General features: G+C 40.6%; 1 protein-coding gene and 1 long non-coding RNA gene across 5 annotated transcripts in view; both read right to left on the bottom strand.

Annotated features, from left to right (window-relative positions):
• Nucleotides 1–21,509, bottom strand: part of WDR72 (WD repeat domain 72) — a 337,194-nt gene that overhangs the window by 81,454 nt on the left and 234,231 nt on the right. The gene's annotated exons all lie outside the window — the stretch shown is intronic.
• On the bottom strand, nucleotides 7,500–11,378 carry LOC135280945 (uncharacterized). Its single transcript, XR_010347744.1, has 3 exons — nucleotides 11,277–11,378; nucleotides 9,700–9,885; nucleotides 7,500–9,436 (listed from the first exon to the last, which is right to left on the bottom strand). It is a non-coding gene; the product is annotated as an uncharacterized LOC135280945 (long non-coding RNA).

Genomic DNA, 21,509 nt, shown 5'->3' with positions numbered 1-21,509 from the left:
TGCCCATTTGTGTACACACAGAGGGTGGAGAAGTAAACCTAGTCCTCCATGCTGAAGCTTTCTCACAGTCACACAGTTGAAGACATAGCTCCAGAACCAGGTGATGCCAGTGACGAAGAGAAACATTGCAGTTCTCAGAAACATTACTGCTACTTGTCAGGAACGTTTTTTTTCCCCCCTTGACTTGAAGTATATTTGTTATACCACAGATTAACAGCATCCATTTAGGGAAGAAATGGCCTTGAATCATTGTTTCATCTTAGGAACCACAGGTGATGTTGTACACAGTCTGTTTACAACCTCAGGGTTAGTGAAAACGAAACCAAACTAAGAAAATGCCGACCATTGACCAGAACGCGCCCCGCCAACATTTCCTTCTTTAATCTCTTAACCAAACAATACAACACATGACAGCACAATGCTGAGGATGAGGTTTCACAGCCTGCTGGGAATGCCACTTTTTGGTTAAAAAGAAATAAAAGAATGTTTAGCTTATCTGATTTGCATATTGCACATTAAATAAGCCCTGCAAGTTACCGTGCTTCAAAATGGACTTATTTTTAAAGAAATGTAGATTAATAATCCTCCTTGCTTAAAAAATGAGCTTCAATATTTGTGCGAATCGTAGAGTGAAAAAAATCAATGTGCTATCGACTGCTGGGGATGATCACATTCATTTTGCCCTTTGTGGTTGGTGAAATCCATGCTGCAATTACAGAGACAGGCTGGCAGCAAAGAGCCTCAGTTGGGCTTTCAGCTCCACATTAATCCAAAACTCACCATTTTAATGCAGATATAGATTGCCACGAGTCAATAGCTGACTACTTGAATTGTGAAGTAGCAGTTCCATGCTATATTGGCAGCACTGGCTGTTACAGTATCTTCAAGTATTTTGAAATTTCAAAGTGTTGCTCCATGAAAGTGAAGAGTGTAACTGACACCACATCAGAAGGGGCTGCAGTGTTAATGCTATTATCATCAATGCTAGAATCCACAATGAAGACATAACAGCACAAATAATCTTAAAGTAGATCAAAAGTAGACTTTTCTTCGGATAACATTCAAACATATCCACTCATGTTTTAATGGCCTGATGCATTATCTCACAAAGTACCCCAAGTGTTGAATTTTTATAATATAGTTTCTAATTCTCTCTCATATACGCTGTTTCAAACATAGATGACTTCACCAGAGACTTCACTCTGCATTTACAATCCACCAAGTGAGGTCAGAATTTGGCTTTGGGTAGCAATTCCCCTTTCAGCAATCTGTCTGCAACCAGGAACTGAATTCTGCCACTAAAGTTGTGTGAAGAGTAGGGGAATCCACTAAGAGATCATTGTCTCTGCAGCACACCAGGTGTAGGGTGAACTTGGGACTCTATTTTATGTACAGTAATGACATTCTTGTACAATGATCATTTTCTGCCACATCCTGGTGCAGTGACAGAGCCACACCACCTTCTTACAGCTGTCATTTATGGTGCACAGAGAGAAGGCAACCCAAAACCCAGGGAGCCTCATGGAAAGGCTGATTGATTTCACTGAACTGTGCTTGAGTGCCTGCAGACGAGTTCACCCCAGGCGAGCAGCAGAGCTGGGCTGGGGAGGAGCAGGGCTGGCTCTCGGGGCAGGCAGGCTGTGTGTGCCCTGCCACCCTGCCCAGCACAGGCTCTGCACACCCCAGAGTGCAATTTCTGTCTGGGTTTTTCTGTTAATTTCAGAATTGATTAAATATTTACACATTTCCCAGCCAGTGCGCGATGGTGGCACTTAGGGACATCATGTTTGATGTTGACCACCTTCACCTCATTCACACACATAGCCATTGTCTGTGCTGCAGGTAGGAGCAGGAGAGGTGTGTGCTGAGGCTGAGCAGCACACTCAGCTTCTTCAGACGCAGAAAAATGTGCACACTCATTTTTGTTACCAGGGTAACCTGTGAACTCAGCAAGATCTCTTAGCACACGTAATACTATCAATAATAAATTAATTAAATAGGTAATATATACGAGCAGGCCCAGGTATTTTGTGGCAAAATCAGGTGTGTGCAACCCAAAGCAGCCATTTTCCTTTGTTCATATCTGAAATAGTCTCATTTGATGTTGGTAAACCTTCCTGTGGTTTAGACTCTTAACAATGAGCCCAGCAGAGTATGCAGCTATGACTTTGTGGAGGATTTCAAAAGAAAGAGGATTCACCCTGGTGTTACATATTGATATTCTGTGTAGCTTTTCACAGCACACCTGATATACCTTAACAGTTTGCCTTAAAAACATTATGAGATTTGAGAAGGATCTTAACTTTGCCTGCAGAAAAAAATACTGGCTCTTGCCACTGACCTGTAGTTGAGGGGTTCTTACATCTGGAAATCTCATTAAGTAAAAAAATTGATATAGTGTGGAAATGAAGATTATTTATATCTCAGTTATGACTCACACTATATTGTGAAACAAACAACCACAGTTTTTCAGGTTTTTGATTGCTTAGAAATATGCGAGCTTTCCAATGTTTTTCTTCTGAGTTCCTCAATAAAACATAAGGTTCATCTCAACTATAATGGATAACATAACAGAAATTTCATTAGTAGCAAGAATCAAGAATAACAAGTTTCACAGAACATGATGTGAAGAGAGAAGGATACATTTGCATGGGCAGGCTAGGGGTCTTCCATAGGAAGAGTTTGATTAGCTGAGACTGAATAAATTCTTAAAATTGTCAGAATGAGGTCCTCTCCTTATGAAATCACTATGATCTAAAATGCCAGATAGAAAGAGGTCTCGGCCACAACAATTCAACATCAGTTAGAATATTAATAAGCAAATGGAAAAAGTGTTTCAAATCAACAGGAAGAGGGTTTTTTTGCCTTGACCTTCCTACCTGAGTAGTTTTAATTAATTATGAGGAATCCGACTTACCGTGGAGTGCATAATGATAGCCATTATGTGGAAACCCTAAATTTAGACCCTCTTTTTACAGCCTGCAAAAACAAACTACAAAGTGTGTCCCAAGCAGCCAGAAATCTTAACAGAAAGCACAGGCAGTAGGGATGAGGTGCTGGATGCAGACCCCAGCCAAGCCCCAGCACCCAGCAGAGGTTGTGTGTCCCTGTTTTGGGGAAGGGGGAGGGTGCTGAGAGGTGTAGGGGAGGTGGGGACAGCACAGGGAGTGGAGGGACCTGGACCTGACTCAGGACTCAGGCAGGGGCAAAGCAGTGGCAGGGAAGAGGCACAAAATGCCTGAACTGAAGCAAGCCCAGGGTGCTGCTGTTCCAGCTCCTTGGTGCCCCTGGCTGGAGCCTCTCTACATTTTCTTTTCTTTCTGAGGACTATTTTGGTTTGATTTTCCCTAAGGTGGCTTCTGTCTTTGCAGGGCTCACTCCCTCTGGGGGACACCAGCCTGCCCTTCCTGGTGCCTGCCAGGGATGGAGATCCCCCAAACTGACTTTCTCCTTATTTTCACTGTGCTTGTATTGCTTCAGCTACCACTTTTTCAGGCCATCCAGCTGAAGGTTGATTTTAAGATATTTAGGGAAACTTTATACTCCAAGAAAGCTAATTTTGAATGGTCCAGGAGAAGTGAGCCTGCCTTTAACAATCTCCACCTGGAATTAGAAAAACTTAATAAATTCTTCATGTTTACTGCATTTACACAAGGCCCCAGACTATGGATTACCTTTTTATTACTCCTTGTTGTAAGTTTTTTTTCCTCTATTATTAGTTTTTGTTTTTTTTTTTTTAAACAAAACAGTGGAAAGAAGGGAAAATTGTTATCTTCCCTGTGGACATTTCCAGGCTTTTGAATGAAAGTTTGGTTACAGATTTGTTCTCTGTGGAAGCATGAAATAGTGTTTCCTCACAGAGCTCGTGTGCCCCATATCTCAATAGAGGAGCTTTCCCAATGAGTGGCAACAGCTACGCAACAGAAAAAGGGGTATGGCTAAAAGTCCGGAGTGTCTGCTTCACTGCTTACAGACCACCAAGAAATGAATATGCACACACACACAAAAATCTGTTTCTACACAGGAGATCCTATGTGCACTTTTTTATAGACAATCCATAGACAAGGTCTTCTTTTCACTATTTTTAGCTGCAGTTCACTCTCCAGCAGTGAGTGGAATTTTCCAGTGTTGCTTAATGTTGAAATAATGAACTTTGGCAAATCTAAATCAGCTGAGAGCAAACTGTAAATATGAGACCCTGTAGCTTAGGTGGCAGTTTGTGTCATTGCACCATTGGGGCTGAGCTGTCCTTATACCTCTGAGGACAGAGGCAGAAATCCTGCTGGACTCCAGGGTCATGATCTAGTTTCTCTATTGCTATGTCCTTTATCCTATTTTCATAACTTGCTACTGTCATTTTCTGCTCTGCCCCTCTCCATACATTAGTGCATAACTCACTATGACATTGTAAGCAGTGGTCTTCTCCAGGGGAAATATTTGATATTTTCTAAACTAATCATAATTCCTTATCAACATACAGTGTCTGCATTTCAAGAACACATGGAGTTAAGGAATACTCCAGCACAGAGCAATCACAAAAGACAGTGAATTTTCTCTCTGTGGTCTTTATGGAGCGTGCAGAAGGAGACTGTACACTGAAGGATGGGCCCACAGAAATGCCCAGAAATACAAAGCTCTTCTCAGGGAGAAGTCAACTGACATGCAAACAACCAGGTATTCTGGAGAAGACAGAGATAAAACAAGTTAGGAAAACCAGTGCTAAGGGAGGGAAACTACAGCAATTATTCACCCCCTTTTACAATCAAAAGAGTGGTGAACTGAACTCACAGCTTGAATGTTGCTGCCCAAGCAAGAGGAGGTACAAAGGGAAATCCTCTTATGAAAAGGAAAGGCAGCTCCTGTCTGTGCCATAAAAGAAGCCTTGAAAGATGAGAATCCAGGTATTTATCTTCCTGCCACTATTTCTCTCTTCCAATGGTTATTTCTACCAGAGCATACACATGAGCAAAACTAACTAAAAGTACAGGCAAAAAAAATCCCCTGACCATTCAATGCCTAAATAACAACTGCATAAGGTTTTAGACAGAGTAGACAGGTATCAAAATTTATCACTGAATAAAAAAAAATAACCCAAATGAAAAAGACTGGCTGGTTGAAAGCACATTTTTTGTGCATCATTCACATAGGTCAATCCTCATCTGATTAATACATTTATTTTAATTGAGGTCCTTCTATTTTGTCTAAAATTAATATTTTCAGAGCCAATGGACCTGTGGTTACCATAAGTATCTGTCACTGAGTTATTCAAACATATCATACAGCATTAGAATACATTCCATACACTGACTATTCATAAAATTCCCATGTTCAATTTGAAGTTTTATTATTCCCTTAAAAGCACTTAATGGCTCCAGCCCTGCACACCTGCCAGAACTTCTGCCACCATTTGCCCTCAGCCATTCCCCAGGTTCAGCACGGGCAGCCTTTTGGAGACCATTTCCAGCAGGGAGAGAGCTCAGTGGAATGAATTCCTGTGTTTATGCCTGTTCATAAGTCTCTGAATGAGCATTTAGGACCAAAAATTCATCACTACTGATTGTTTGTGTGTGGTGCAATTGGTCTAGACAATTAAATTGGGCTGAATTCCCCCGGATTCTGGAAAATGTAGAATTCAAGGGGTGATTTCAAGTCATTCACAAGTCAGTAGCCACCCCTCAAGTGTTTGTGTTTTCTTGCTGTGTCAACAATTCAGAAATTCAAAGTAGAAACTTCTTTACATATCAATCTACAGACAAACCTTAACATTTACAGAAAACAAATGCAAAAAAATGGTTTCATCAGAATAAAGCAGTTCACACTTGGCAGTACATTCATTACAATTGAAAAAATTGCAGTATTACAGTACTTGTAATTCAATTGCTCCTGAGCCTCTTAATGTGATGATAAGTTGCTTCATTAAAAAAAATATTTTGCTTCTTAAATTAGGTATGAGTAAAGGGGAAGTACCGAGATAAGTAATTATATTTCTAACAGAGAATACAAAATGAGCTAAATGTATCTGCATTAGAACTCAATATGAATATTTTTCCCATTTTCAGTGTTGGAGACCTCATTTGCATCCTAAATCAGAATGAAATACTGCAAAAGTTTTTTTGAACCAAAACCCAAGAAAAAGTTCACCTTATGCCAACAGAATACTTTGTTTTCATGTGTTCAAAATGCCACCATTTAGCTTTTAGAATTTTTCTTTGAATTAATTTTGTTATAAATTAAATTTAAAAAGGAAACATAATAAAACCAAATTTGTAGGAAATGCAAAATTCTGTATGAACTGTTTATAATTTATTTTTCAAAACTTCTTATAAATGGAAATGTCATTAGAGGTCACCTGTTGCAGCAAATTTCACCTTTTACAAATCCACACATTTAAAAAAAAATGGATTTTGTCAAGTTATTTTTCCATCAACTCTCCCTCATATCAATATCTCAAGTCTATGAAACATCAGACTGAGGGAAGCTATTACAAATACTGTATGTGTAAATAAGTATCTCCATCTAAATTACTTCATACTTTTTCACACAAGAAGCATAAATGCAACAAAAGATCAATCTGACTGTAAATATCCAAATATGTCCTTTAAAAGCCAAAGGAATGTCAGATACAATTTATTTTCAGCAAGTGCAAACTGAGACATTAAGTGGCAATTCTACTTCCATTAGCTAAATCTGGCAAATATGCAACTGTTTAAAGGCATTGTCAATAGCCATTGCACAATTAAGTATTTGTACTGATGCCTTATTAAATTACCCTTTTCAAGTAGGCATAATAAACTAGGAGTTCACTGTACAGATTTTCATGGTGAAAGTCCAGATCACTGGAAAATTTATTTAAAGGGAATGCAGTCCACCGAGTAATGAAGTAAATGTCAAATGATTTTGGGTAAATAAGTCTGAGCTGCCTTAAAACTTTTTTGGCAGGTATAGCCAAAGATAACTCTGGTAATAAAAAGCCTTCAGATTTACAATTCTGATTTATGGAGCTCCCAGGTAAACTTTCAAATGCATTGCATCTCCAGCAGCAAACCCTGCGTGGTGGGGAGGAGATCACTACCATGGGCAGCCAAAAATGGAAGGTCAGCCAGAGCTGATAACTTGGATGTTTCTCTGGAGCACATTTATCCCCCTCAGTTTAATTATAAATTTTGCCACAGTGCCCTGCAAGACCCTCTGTGGGCTCTGCCCAGCTCAGGCTGTGGGGAGGGGGCTTGGCCCTGGCTGCACACCCAGCCAGCACCACACTCGGGACAGAAAGAAATGCAGAACTGCTTTCCTACATTAAATTATTGCTTCCCAGGGGCAGGGCAGGTCTTTGAGGATCATGCTGCTCAGGAAGGGCCATCCTGAAGGATGTTTTCTCTGCCCAGCTACAGAGCTGGAGCAGAGCCAGTCCTGCTCCCTGCTCCAGGGCATGGCCAGGACAGGGAGGAGCTCCAGCCCAGGGACAACAATCCCACATCAGCAGCTGCCAGTGCCCGCCTCGCTCCTGTGGGTGCCAGGGTGAATGCCCAAACCAATCCAGACTGAGGGAGTTTCACCCAGTCCACTGAATGGAAATTAAGTACTTTAGCTGTGCCTATTTCCCCCCAAAATATTTGCTCTGCTTGCTATTTCACACAAACAGAACTGGCTATATTCAGGTGCTACATTTTCAAAGCTTGCTTGTGACCTTTCTTTATTTTTGCCTCATTGTCAGGTGCTGAAAGGAACAGAGAATTACCCTCAGACCCTCAGCTTTGTGCCAATTCACCACCACTGAAATGGAAAAGCAATGGCCACAGACTGACAAGATGTTTCATGTTGGAAAATTGGAATTTTGTCTTCCCAGTCCTCTTCCAGGGCTGGGCAGTTGATTTTTTTATACACAGTGCACGTATCCTGCCAGGCATCAGCAGCGTCTGCCTAGAACTGACCTCAGAGGAAGACAGGCACTGATATTTGCTAGCAGATCTTGGACACTTGCAACACTAAGGTTTTATCTCAAACGTAACACCAAACCACCTACAATATTTATACTTTCCTCCAACATATACTCTTTGAATATTTTCTCACTGAATGCATGATGATTTCTTCCCTTCATAAGTATTTTGTTTATTACTTTCAGTATGATGTTTTTAAGAATGGTAGAGTTACAGTGTCCAAACTGTTATACACAGAGTTGTGAATTTATTCTTTTAAATTATAGCTTAGTATATTTAGTCAGTTTGTTTTATATCAAGCATTCATTTAAGTGGTTTTCATTGTATTGACATTTTATAATGCCCTCCTAATATTCTTATTATTGATTTTAATACTGCAATGGTATTATTCATGGTGACACCTATTGGAAAGCAAGCTTCAATTATATCAATAGATGCTATTATTATAACATTGATAACATTAATATTTGATAGTGGCATAAAATGTGATGCATTGGCAATTAACTCATTAATGTAGATATCATTAACCAAAAATGTCAAAGTTGTTGTAATGATTTTTCTGTGGTTTTTCTTTAACAAATTCTCTAATCACTGGCTCAGTTTTGCATTTTCAAGTATGTATTAGCTGCAAAAGTTTTTCTGGAAACTAAATAACATAATCCCTTTTAAATAAGAAAAGATGGGCTTTTATGGCTCAGAAGATACCCTGAGTCTTGAATCAAGAGCATTAGTGACAGATACAGTGTCTGAAACTCCAGCACAAAATATTCAAAAATAAAAGATTTACCAAAACATAACTGTGCCTTTTTGCTTGTTGCTTAGCAACCAGAATTGATCCAGCAAAAAAGTCACCTGACTGAGGGATTGCTGGTGGCAATATTACTCCATCATTTTTCTTTTTCACACTAAACTGATGAAGGTTCTATCAGAAACAGCTATTAAATGTTTCTTTCTTTTCTCTCCAGCTCCTTAATTATACAGTAAAAACATTTCTATTGCTGTTGCTGACAGGAAGAGAGCACAACGTAAAGCTTAAATAATTAACAGACTTATTCAAATACATCTAGCTCTAAAAGGAGAAATACTGCAAGTCACAACTCACTGTCAACTCTGCCATCCCAAAATAACAAATGCAGTGAGCTGTTCATATAGCAGCAGAATAGCCATTTTTACCACACCTGCACTGATGGACAATTTGCAATAATCTTTTAAAAACCACAGACTAAGAATACTTGTTGTTTTGATGACTCAGTTGGAATTCACCACCACATTTGTCTTGCTTTCATCATTTCTAAACATTAGCATTTTCATCTGTTGACTGAAAGCACTTCTGGTCCTCTAAAACATATATAAAAAACACTTTTGATCTTTTAAAATCCTCCTGTCAACCTGGAATCACACAGCCTCTTACATTACCTTGTTCTTGTCCTTAATGGTGACCTGCAGTGAACTCCGCACTCCCTACTTTCAGATGTTCAACATCCTTCCTTTGTTAAAAGCTGCTGATCAAAAAGGAACATTGTGTTCCCTGTGTTTCCCTCTATAGCCCCTCACAATCATTTACAGGAATTACACTAAAACATAGGCTATGGACAGCAGCAATCTCATTTAACCGCATACTGGATTTTTGTTTGGCTTTCTGCAATATTTGATTCCTTAAGCAAACAAGGAAAGGGAATGCATCCTGGGACTTACACACTTGGCCCATCATGAGCCAACAGAAAGTTGAGTCAAGGAGTGGCCAAAAGAGTATTGTTTTTACCTGCTGCTTCCTTGAATTGAATGCTCTATATAAGCTCAGATGGCATTTGTCCTTTTAAGAAGTGAAGAAATGTTACCCAAATGGAGCATATATCCAGTTTCACTTTTCCTCTGTATCATATTCAGATCTGGTGGATGGGATTTGATGCTGTTTCCCATAATGCTTCCATGGCTTTTTCTGTAAAAGCTTAACAAGGACACAGCATCACAGAGTCTTTAGTGGCTAATACCCGACCCCTTTCTCTCACATTACAGCTCCAAGTGACCATTTTCATGCCAAAAGGTCACCAACATCCCCATCCCCATGGAACCAATGTGCATCAACCTTCTAACCTTTGCCACCGAGAGATGATAGCTATTTGGGCTGCAATCCCTTCATTACAGATGCTCCATATTTTATATTTAGTGTGGGAGGTCAAATTTAGGAAAGCAATTTCTCTTAAAGCTAAGAGTTCCAATAATCCAAGATCTTCTATTGGCTTATGGGTGAGTGGACAGTAATGGGTTTATGGGCAGCTTTTTTCTCTTCACTGGGGAGGGAATTCCGTCAATCTAAATTTTTAGGATTGGGTGGCTACCATTGTTTATTATTCAATGAGCTCTTATTAGATTGTATCTAAGCACACTACAGCAGGCAGAGAGTATCCTTATAAGCAGTCTCACAGGCTGGATCAATATCTCAAGGCATTTACAATCTTCTTGAAACAGATTAAATAATGCTATTTTTTAATTCTGTTTTTAAGGCTTATATGCGGTCATGCAGTTTTGTTAGTGACAAAAGCATTCATCCATTATCATCATTAATCACCATGGTTAATCTTCTGTTCAAGCAGCTTGCATCTTAATACAGAGACCACCTTTGGTGGAAAAAACATTTCATGGCAGATCAAAGAAGGGTTGAGTAAATCCCAAAACCGAAAAAACAATTTAAAAATAAACTCCAAAATGGTGGTTGAAAGATATCTGCTCTACATCCAGAGGGAACATTTTGATTCCATTTTGTACTGATCTTTGTAAAATGGAAAAATTATTATAGCCCCAATACTGCAGATATTTAGGCACATGCTTAAGTTCTTACAGCAAGGCCCAAGCCAGCAAGGCATTTGAGGACATGGTTGCATCCAGGGCTGCTCAGGACAGCATTCAGGCATGTGCTGGTAAATCAGAGATCCATACAGAGTGTTTGGAGGGCAAGGTAACAGTTTATCATCCATGACACCATTGAACAATTCTAGTTCTAGAAGGCCAGTGCAGTCTGCGGCTAAAAATCGCTCTTAGACCTGCAAAACTACATAGAGACAGAAGAGAAGTTTTGAAGCTACCTGTGAATAAGAAATTTGGAGCAAATCATTATTGTCTGCATGATGATGTTCTCCATTAGCCAAAAATATTAACAGAAGTGTTAGGAAAACCTGAATTTTTCCAAGATAGCATTGACCAAAGCTCCTTGTTAAAAAACAAAGCTTACTACAAACAGAGAGCAGAAGCAACATCAGGTCATTGCACTGGGAAGAACTGTGACAGGCTCTTCTTATGGCTCCTTGCTGCTGGGCAAAGCATCCTTAGATAAATCCATACCCATTAAACAGTTGGGCCCAGCAGTTTTCAAGTTTCCAGCTTTCTCCTTTGACAACAGCTCCAGAGCTTCCAAAAGGAGATCCATAAGCAGAGACAGCAAACAATAAACATCCTTTGTGACGGGGCCAAGACAAGAATCACAATGGAGTTCTAAAAGTCAATTTCTCAAATATTTATTTGCACCTACATTAGTCTTCTCCACTTGCTGAAGCCTGCACTTAGGATGTCAAGGAGCCTGGCTGCAGCCCCTGGAGGGCTGGCCCTGGTGCCTGCTGGGCAGGAGCTGTGCTGGGAACACAGCCCCTCCTGCCACCCTGTGCCTGCCACCCCTGCTCACCTCCAGTCACGAGGGGACTGACCATGATGCAGCCCAGTGTGCACAGAGATTTGGTGAGAAGCAAGAACTACACATTTGGACACATCTGAGGGGCAGAACTTAAAGCATTAACTCTAGTGAGGTTTTAAAATAGCACCCAGCCCTCAGTGCCAGCACCTGGGCCATGGGGAGTACCTGCAGCCTTGCTGTGTATCAGAGAGGGGGCACATGGGAAGCATATGCTAAATACATTCTTTAGACCATCTTGAGCCCTTAAAGGAACACCTGCAAGGAGCTGGTGCCACATGTTTGCCTGGAGAGTGCCTGGAAACATCTGTGGGTTCAAACTGGACATTTGGAGAACATGGGATGGGAACTGCTGGTGATAAAGGCAGTTCTGGAAATAACACTGGCCTGATCTGACCCCTGACATAATCCCACTCTGATCAATAGGGTTATCAGCATTTTTTAAAAGTGAGTCTGGCCAGCTTCACACTGCATTTTTGTTGCACTACAAAGGGTATCAATTTCTTCAATCTCTTTTAAAACATCTTCCATCACCCTTTTTGCCAGGTAAATGGAAGTCAAATTGTCAGGATGGCTGCGAAGGAAATAAAGAGATTAGGACTGCCCTGCTGTTGTTAACATCTCTGGTGTTGTCTTTCCTTTTTAATTAGGCTCAAATATTACAATTTTGGTAATTACATACAACACTTCCATCATTTAAAGCAAACATAATACAGCAAATATCTTATTAATTTTGCCTTCAGTATTCTGTTATCCAAAAACTTAAATGGTGTTCCTCTCAACAATGCAACCCCTAAGTCAATGACTACAGGTAGGCTTGCATCAAACTTAATTAAAGAAGTTATCTGGGTTTTAAGGCAACTAAACATATTTCAGATTCCAGGTTTAGGCCAGCTATTTTCCTCACTGGAAGGTGTCCTGGGGCCCTGATCTCATGGTGCAGACAGCCTGAGCTGCACAACAGGCTGGAGGCTGCTCCTGCTAGCATGGAAAGGAGCTTCTAATTTTCTTTAACAACTTTGCAATATCTCCTATGCGAAATTTCACAATTTTTAAACATAATTACTGAACTAAAACTTATTTCCATAGTATTTATGCTCTGCACTCCTTAAAACATAGACTGTTGCTGTGTTTGACTGCGTGCAGATCCCATGCAGCAGTGTCTTGGTTCCTGCCATAGTCCCCTTGCTGCTGTCACTACTCATCTTTTTTCATACATTATGGCAATTCCTTTTATTTTGGTCTGCTATTCTCACATTCAGTAACTGACCTCTGTAAAAGCTGCAATGTGAAACTAAACCCATCTGCCCTGTGCTTACAGACATATTCCTGCTTCAGGCTCTACAATATAATCTCTCAGAGCTCAAAGCGGTTTAATATTAAAATGATACCCTGTGAAGGTACGATGGGTGTGGACAGAACCAATTTGTTTATACAATTGTGTTTTGCCACAGACTAAATTAAGTTACAGGGTATTCATCCAAATTGAATTAGCAGAGTGCGAGCTAACAATTTCCCAAAGAAGCTGTGACATGAGCACAAAGCCGCCCGTCAGCCACGAGGAACCGCTGTCGTCTCACGGGCTGCGGCTGCGTCGCTCACCAGAACCACCAGCCCAAAGCCAGCCCCAAAGAGCTGCAGGTTGCCAACCAGGGGGAAACAGTGACAGGCCTAAAACTGTGTTTTAAAGAAAAAAGGAGAGAGGGAGGGAGAGGTGGAGACACCTTCCTTTGGTGGAATCTCCGTTGGGGTGAAGAGCGCTACTGCCCTGGTGGGACAGAAATATTTCTGGAAAATCAGAGTTTCAGTTGGCTGTTTCCACTTTTCTTTCCAACACATGAATGAGATGGAGTGAGAAACCTCTTCTCTGACCTTACATTTCTTTGCATGAAATGAAGAGGAAAGTGAGAAAATGGTTGTGTTTCAGTACAGGAAAATTTAGGAGGGCAAATACGGTCAGATGAAGTTTTAGCACTCATCTTCTCTCAACTCATGCTGTGAGATAGGGAAGATAATTCTGGAAAATACCTAAAAGTTTGTGAGTGTGGAGGCCACCTTCTAATTTCTCTTAGTTTTTTTCCTATAAGAAAGTTTTTTTTGCTAATTAACCTTACTTAAAATAAAAACTAAGGCATTAAAACCTGCTTAAATGGCATTTTGTTTAACTAAATGGGATGTTTAAAGTGTAAAATAATTTTAAGAGCATTGAAATATTGCTGTTGGAAAAGACATAAAAGTTGGGGTTCTAACTTCTTTCATCTTTAAAAAAAAAATAAACCTGTCACTCCACTTTTCTAAGGAAACAAAGAATCAAAAGATTTTGCAGAAGGACAGATGTTTCTTTATGCTTTCAAAGCAATAGAAAAATCACAAATGTTCATCAGAAATTGTTCTATTAAAAAAATACTAGATGACATTCAATAAGTTAAACTTTGATAACTACCATACTTCTAGCTGCACAAAGCACCTTGTTCAAAAATTGCAAACCCAGCTCTCATCAGGCAGTCTGACCTGCTCAGACTTGGAGAAGAGCAAAGTGGTTCAATCAAACCACTCCTGAGTGGTGCTCCAGCCCTGAGGGAGTCCTCAGGACCAGGCTGGATCTGGCCACTGTAGTCCCCTGAGATGTGCTGGAGGTCCCCTCCTGGACAACAAGCCCTGGATGTCCTTGGGCTGCCAGCCAGGAGTGGGAAGACCAGCATGGAACCTCAGGGGTGGCTGTGGGAGTGGGGCTCCTGGGGATAGCCCGGGGTCAGGCAGCCCCCTGGGCTGGTCTGTGCAAGGCAGGGTCCAGGGCAGGTGGGATCCAGGGCAGATGGATCCAGGGCAGGTGGGATCCAGGGCAGGTGGGATCCAGGGCAGGTGGATCCAGGCTCCACAGTAAGTGACAAACAGTGCCCAGACACATCCCTCAGCTGCTCTGCTTTGGGGTAACAGCCATCACCTTGGCATACTCAGGCTTTCTGAATCATACAAACCACACAGATCTCCAAAAGACTTCTTGTTACAAAAGCTGTTCCATTAGAAAAACCTATTTAGAAAGCTGCATTAGGTAGGCATGGTAGATTTTGTTTTTAGAAATAACCATGCATCAGTTCCTTGGCAGATAGGACATTAGAGCCAGAACTAAACAGGAACATCCAGCATCTACCCCAATCCCAAACTGCCATCAGCAGATCTGTGCAGTCTGGGGGGCAGCAGGGGCTGCAGACATGAGCCCTCGTGCCTTTGTGCCTTTGCAAGCTCTGCCCAGCCCGGAGCTCCGAGCAAACACCCAAACCCGGCAGAGCTGCTCACACCACAGCCCCTGACCCTGCAACACACCTTCCTTCTACACACTGCTCTGTGCAGAGTGAGCTGATACTGCCTTGTCAGGGCTCCCTGAGGGAATCCAGCAGTATTTGGGTTTTGGGATGAGCAGCAGTGCTCCTTTACTCTGATGGAAATGGGCTTGCACTGCACAGCGTGTATTGCTGGATGCCATGCTGGTGCCTCAAGAGATGTTGACTGTGCACATTTACATAAATCTAAAAATAAATAAATATACTCGCAAGCCTCCTCAATCAAAATATGCCACAGACAACTAAAAGATCTTGAATCAAATATTAATGCTGGAGATTTCTCCAGCCATTTTGTAATGCTTCCAGCTATATTTATTACACAATGTGTAATGCACTACCTTATTATAGTCCTGAGCTATCAGGAGTATCATCTTTTTTGATGGCCTCAAACTAGCTTAATAAAACTGGCCCTCCTCTGAGTGCCCAGGAGCAAGTACTTAAGATGGAGATGTGGCAGTCAGCACCTGCAGGCTGTGCAGGTGACCAGGACAGTGCTTGCTGAGCCACAAGGAGGAATTGGTACTCATTAAAGGTCTTTTACACTGGCATAGCAAGTCACCTGCTTCATATTTATCCTGAGACAGGTGAGAGGATTGTGAACATTTCCCACAAATTTAAAATTTGTCCTAAATTTGCACTAGTACATGTCATGTCTGTCAGGTTTTTTGTCTCGAAATATTTTTGTTACCTTCTATAGCTTTCCCACCAGTAAATGTACTGAGTATTTCCTTCTTTGCTGCATTGTCTCCACTTCCTTACTTTGCTATAGACCTCCATGTCTTAGAGAATCCATGCCTTCTAACTAAAAGAGGATGTGATATTATACTTAGTGTTGGCAGCCACAAGAGATAATGAATGTTTAAAAAGAATCCCATGCAAATATGAGATTTGCAACATCACTATGGGAACAAACCCAAGTTACTGGGCTTTCTAAATTTAATGAGGTTCAAGTGTCCAAGGGCACCAGCTTTCAGGGGAAGAAGCAATGTCAGAGCGTGCAGAGGAATGGATAGTGTTTCTTAAGCAAAAGAAAGAAAATATCTTCAAAGAGGCTTCCCCCTTGAAGTGAATCAGGTGAAGTTAGTGGTAAGGAGGCAGCTGTGAATGTTCAAAAGGGATTAGATTCTTCCACAGATCGTGACTTTTAAGTTCAGTCACTGCAATACTATTTATGACAGTTATAGTCTATATGGCAATATCTCAAGGACGAGAATGATTCATCAATTCCAACACTGCTTCTTGCAGAGACCAAGCTGCAATGCAGCACACTGCAAGACATGCTATTCCTCTTAGGTAGGAAACAAGAAATCTTCAAAACAGGAAAGATGCAAAGTCCATTCAGTCAGCTTAAAGATTCCTATTGCCTCCAGTGAGCCTTGGATAAAGGCAGCTGTTGAAAGCAGGAAAGCTTTATTTGTCAGAAATTCCTTTTGCTGAAAATGACATTCTGAGGTGGATTACTAAAACTGAAACAACCAATACTTGCATTCTGGAGCATTTCAGGGCTTTCTCTGCAGAGCTCCCCACACAGCTGTCCTTGGGGTCTGGAGGGACACAGCTCCTTACCACCCCATGGCCACCAGGCAGGCTGAGTGCAAAGCTCCCTCCAAACTAAACAACCTCACTCAGATCAAATATTTGCAGCTATGCCAGCTGTGTCCATGGTAGCAAACACCAGCCTAGGCTGCTGACTGTCCCATGCAATGGCTGGGCAACATTTCCTTGAGTGGAAATCCCAACTCTCTTCTGAGCTCTGTCTTTCCCACCCAGGGCAAGATAGAAGTGTGTTCTTTGCAAGCTGCTGGGCAATATGAGTGGGATTTAGCATGAAGCTACAGTCTGGGTCTAGTCTGAGAGTCATTCAGTGCACTCCCCACACATCAGTTAGGATTTCTGCAAGATTATGTGGGATGTCACATGGTATCCACCACAACTTCAAACACAGCACAGCATTCTTTGGTCAGGTAAGTCCATTTCTGCAGTTTTATGGCAAAAGTAAGTCCCCAGCCATCACTGTCATTATGCTCTACCATTTCTTCTCCAAATATTTACACTTGTTTTCACTGTTTGGTGTAGAATACACCAGCACTGTAGAGCTAGCACACGAGTGGTGCACCTTGCTTTAGTACTACATCTATGTTCTGCTAGACAGCAGTAGATGATCAGGCTTCTACAAGCAACTTGCCAGCAAAGAAGATGCTGTGATGTATTTACAGGAGATATTACAGTGTATTACAATGCATAGCTTATTTGTATGTATTAATATTAATTCCAGAAGAGTTTCCACAACAGTACTTGGGGAAATTCTCCCTAGCAGGAACCTCAGCCCCTGGTTCTCCTTGTCCCCAGTGATAAATGATGTGCATGACATCATCCCAGAGAAGACAGCAAGTTCTCCTTCATTTGCAGAGCATTTTCTACCTACGCTGAAGGTTCTATACCAAATGCTTAAGCATGAACTGATAATATGAAATATCTTCTCCAAACTGGCCATTTGCTCCCATGTAATGAAAAAAACCCATGTAATAGTGACACCTGGTGACACCTATTGTTTTGCTTACACACACACACGCCTCTTTTTCCACATATACTGAGTTACTGAAAACTCCAACCTATGCTATGGGATCAGGGGTAGAACTATAGAATAACACTCAGAGAATTTGGGTTGATATCCTTTTCTTGCTCTCTCCTTTGTTATTGACAGAAACCTTCATCAAATGGTTTACACCCTGTGCTGTCACGTTCAAGGTGATGTACAAGAGGCCACATGGTCCACCTGGAAAACAGATTTGTAGCTAGACACTAATATAAAATGAAAAATGTGTTACAGTGCCATCAGTTAAGCCCTTTTTCTGTAGTCCCTATTCCCTGAGCTAAGGACTGCATGTTCTTTGGAAAGGATTCTGCAAACTTAAAAGACAGAAAATTATTCTGGTTTAAAAACCTCAAACATGTAAGCCTTCAAGAGTTCTTGTAAGTTTCTCTGCCAATATATGCTCAAAGTGACCTCATTTCTGTATTAAAGAAGATGGAAAAGCCTTGATGTGTCAGGAGGATACTAATAATAACCAATACTATTAGACATTGATCCCCATTTTCTCAAAGTGTTTGCTGGGAAGCGCAGGGATTATTGTCACATACTCTGAAGTTCTGGTACTGTAAGTTATCATTTGTGTCCATTATTAAATTAGCTCACCACTGTGGTGGAAATCACTACTTGTCTCCTTTGGTAAATACACTATGAGTCATCTAGGCCATGGATTGTGTAAAGTCCTATTGGAAAATCCTGTAAAAATTATGTGGTGAAAAATACTCAACTTTCTGACTCAAAGAGGACTACAGTAAAAGGGGAATTACTTTTACTTTTTATTTTGATATGTTCACAGAAGTGTTTGGGGAGGTGAGCAGAATGTCAGAGCAGATACAATAGCACAGGCTACATTGCCAAGCTTTGACCACTTGACTGCTTCCCCAGGGATGTTTTTACTGGTATTTTGTTGAACTCAGTCATTGTGCTTCCTGTTATGAACTGGTTAAAGAGAACTAGTTAAAGAGAAGATTATAATATGGCAAAAGCAAAAATATTAAGTGTGTCTCATCAGAAAGAAAAAGGAGAGAACAGCAGGAATAAAAAGATATTTTTCTTTTTAAATTACCCTAACTTTTTTTTCTTTTTTTTTTTTTAATTCCCTAATTTCCTTGTTCTTGGACCTCAGATTCTACCACTCATTTAGGAATATTAAGAGTGACTACTGTGTGGTGCTGCCCATGCTGCAGTGTCCAAGCAGAGTGTTTGTGGCCCCGCTGGAGCAGGGGCTGCCAGGTAACGACCCCTGAGCTCCCAGAGCAAGGGGACATCATAAAGATGTACCTGGAGACAGCCTTCCTGCTGAAGAGTGACACAGGGGTCATCCTGAATGCCTGCTGCCAAGAAGGGCTGAGCTGGGGTCATTAATGATAATTAATCATTAATTAAACCGGGCATGATACACTGGAAATAGAATGTTAGCTACTCCATTCTCTGGGAAATCTTCTCCTTTGGGTTAAGCTGCCTCACCCAGTGGTTGTGCTTCCTATGGGAAAGATGTGAGATCACTGCTGTGAGATCCCACGCCTCCCACTGAAGTTGTGGAAGCAACAATCTTTGTGTTGATTGAATTTTCACTTAATTTAATTTCATTGGAAATCACAGATGGTGTCACCCAGCAGCTAGAGGCTAAAAAGGGGCACTTTACAAACTGAATAAAAAACTTATTAAGTTATTATAAGCATCAAAAGCAAATGGAGGTGAAAACTTTACTGCAGACAACATATTTACTCTACACACACAGTGATACTAAAATTGAATTTATTTTTAATTTGGGCTTTAATCAGGCTCTTGATAAAGAAAATATTCTAATATGATGCAAACCCCTGTTTTCTTATGAATGAGACTGGAATTGGAAATAAGGAGCACAATAATGTTAAAATATGGAAAAATGAGAATGGCCGAAATGTAAATAGTTACATAATTAATTTTTACAAGTGAGAAAAGAATAAAAAGAATAAAATATTCTTGTTCAGTACAGACACTAAGCTTTCTTCTCCAAATGAGCAGAGATTGTGTGTTCAGTGCAACAGATTGCTTGATAAACCTGCAGTGTGTGAACTTGCCCTTCCATTTCTCACCAGCCTTTCCCCTCCTCTTGGGCAGTGAGTGGCAAATTGTGCCACAGTGTGGGAAGTGTTCCCCAAATCAAAACAGCTCTCTCAGAAACCACTGTCAGTGTCCCAGTGCTTTCTGTCAGTCTGCAGCCCAGGTAATATGCAACTTTTCATGGTTTTAGTATCCACTAGGACTCCTCAAAATGACATAACAGTTAACTCAAGGGCACTCTGTGCTAAGAGATGTGAATATTAGCTGGGAGATAGCATGTCTGGGAGAGAACTTTGAAAGGACAGGCAAGGATGCTTGTTTTTTAGTCTGTGTAAACTGGGAAATGAACATCTACCTTTACTGGAAATGGAAAAAATCTTTCTGTGATTGAATGGAATATTGTCATCCCTCCTCTAATTTTCTACATGATCATTTTTGGAGAAAGGAACAATAAATATAAGGATAAGCCCTGCTCACAGATGTGTTATTTATTCACCCAGTTAGCAGCCATTTCCTGTAATCAGTATAAACTGATCAATCTGCCATAATGAGGATGGAGCCAGCAGCTTCCTGGCCAGGGATGAGTCTGTGTCTCTTCTAATCTGCAGACATAACATATTGGAAGACTGCTACATTCCCACATGCTAAGCAGTGGAACACAGCAGCTTTCCCCTCTGCAGGTAGATGGCTAAAATAATGTATGAAGACAGTAGTTTGTGGGTCACTTGTATCATTAGTGCTATAAGAAAAAGACTGTTTTCTAACGTAGGCTTGAATTATTAATTAATTAATTGTTTCTGACAGTAAAAAACATATTTTTCAGTTTCCACTGTAATATAACTGCTACAATGAATGGATGATGTTTAAAAACAATCCACAAATGTATTAAGAGAAATGATTTTTGACCCTCCACAGAAAAATGCTTTTATTAGTGCCGTAAATACCTCTGCTGACCACATGGATGGGACTAAACTACAGAGCAAATGAGATGTAGTGGAAATAAAAGGGGGGATCAAATAGTGCTTTGTTCCTATGGAAGAATAAACCAGTAAATAACACAACAAAAAATCCTGCTCCTTGATTCCAGGAGGCCCCATGGGCTGCCTTTCTGTACTGCTGCATTTGTTGGTGGGCACAGAAAACATGTTATTAATATGACCATTATGGGATTTAAAATAGATAAGAAGTAACTGAAATATGTACCAAAAAGACAATACTATCATAAAGATATATTGAAATCTGTCATATTTACATTTCTAATGTGGACTTTGGTTTAGAGGAAACACAGCAAATAAAGACCAGTAAACATCCAAAAATTGTTTTGGGACACTACATCAGCATCTCTGTTGTTTGCTTATGAAATAAGCAAATAGATTTCTCCTTTTTTTTTTGGGTCACTGTGTGGCTCTGAAAAAGACATGTTCTGAGACTTCCTACAGTCAAAATACACATTCATTATTTCAAAACACTCCTTGCACACCTATTGAAAGTCTTCCCTATGTCCTGGCAACTTTACAGGGTTTTGCAGTGCTGTTGCTTAGCTGCTTAGTGTTCACTTAAAAAGTTTTCTGTCTCTTACCAGGAGACATTATGCTGCAAAATGAAAAGCATCTCCTTCCAAACAGTGAGTCAATGCTCACCTTCAACCAAATAAAATGTGAATTTCAATTTATTTATTTTCAGTCTGAAGGGTCTGATCCCATAACAACGTCTGCAGGCAATATTGTGACTAATTCTGCTGCAGCCCATGGGCTTTGGTGGTATCAGTCCTTGATAAGTTAAAGCTGCACAGCTCAATGCTGCAAGATGGAAAAGTAGAATATATACAAGAAAATATACATTGCTTACTACAATGCAGATTAAAATTGTGCCAGAAATTATTTTATTGAATGTTTACTGATAAACTGAGAGCA

Source organism: Passer domesticus, chromosome 14, assembly GCF_036417665.1.
Source record: "Passer domesticus isolate bPasDom1 chromosome 14, bPasDom1.hap1, whole genome shotgun sequence".
Lineage (NCBI taxonomy): Eukaryota > Metazoa > Chordata > Aves > Passeriformes > Passeridae > Passer > Passer domesticus.
Note: the sequence above shows the minus strand (reverse complement) of the source record. Positions and strands in the feature narration are given on the sequence as shown.